The sequence below is a fragment of the Tursiops truncatus genome, chromosome 3 (genome assembly GCF_011762595.2).
Source record: "Tursiops truncatus isolate mTurTru1 chromosome 3, mTurTru1.mat.Y, whole genome shotgun sequence".
NCBI classification, from domain to species: domain Eukaryota; kingdom Metazoa; phylum Chordata; class Mammalia; order Artiodactyla; family Delphinidae; genus Tursiops; species Tursiops truncatus.
In genome coordinates this window covers 163186422-163186990 of record NC_047036.1, presented here as the reverse complement: position 1 = coordinate 163186990, position 569 = coordinate 163186422, and positions in this window count along the sequence as shown.

The following is a 569-nucleotide window of genomic DNA, read 5'->3' as shown; positions in this document are numbered from 1 at the left end:
CCCTGGACACGGTGTCTGCTTGTACAGAAGAAGGAGAGGGATCTGGCTAAATGAAACCACTCCTTTGCAACATCTTTCCCAGGACTCACACCCAGCGCTGTCTCATACTGGCCAGGACTGGAGGATGTGGCCTCGCCTGGCAGCAAGGACAGGAAGATGGAGGTGTTTTAATAGTGCACATTCCCTGATGGTGTTGTGGTTTGAATGATGCCCCCACAAAAGATATGTCCACCTGGAAACTATGGATGTGATCTGATTTGGAAAATGTAATTAAAGATCTCGAGATGAGACCATCCTGGATATCTGGGTGGACCCTAAATCCAATGACAAGTGTCCTTATAAGAGACAGAAGAGGAGAAGACACAGACACACAGAGGAGAAGTCCATTTGAAAATGGAGGCAGAGATGGGAGAGATGCTGCCACAAGACAAGGAGCACCTGGAGCCACCAAAAGTTGGAAGAGGCAAGGAAGGAACCTCCCCTAGAGCATTTAGAGGGAGTGTGGTCCTGCAGACACCTTGATTTCAACTTCTGCCCTCCAGAACTCTGAGAGAATAAAATTCTGTTGT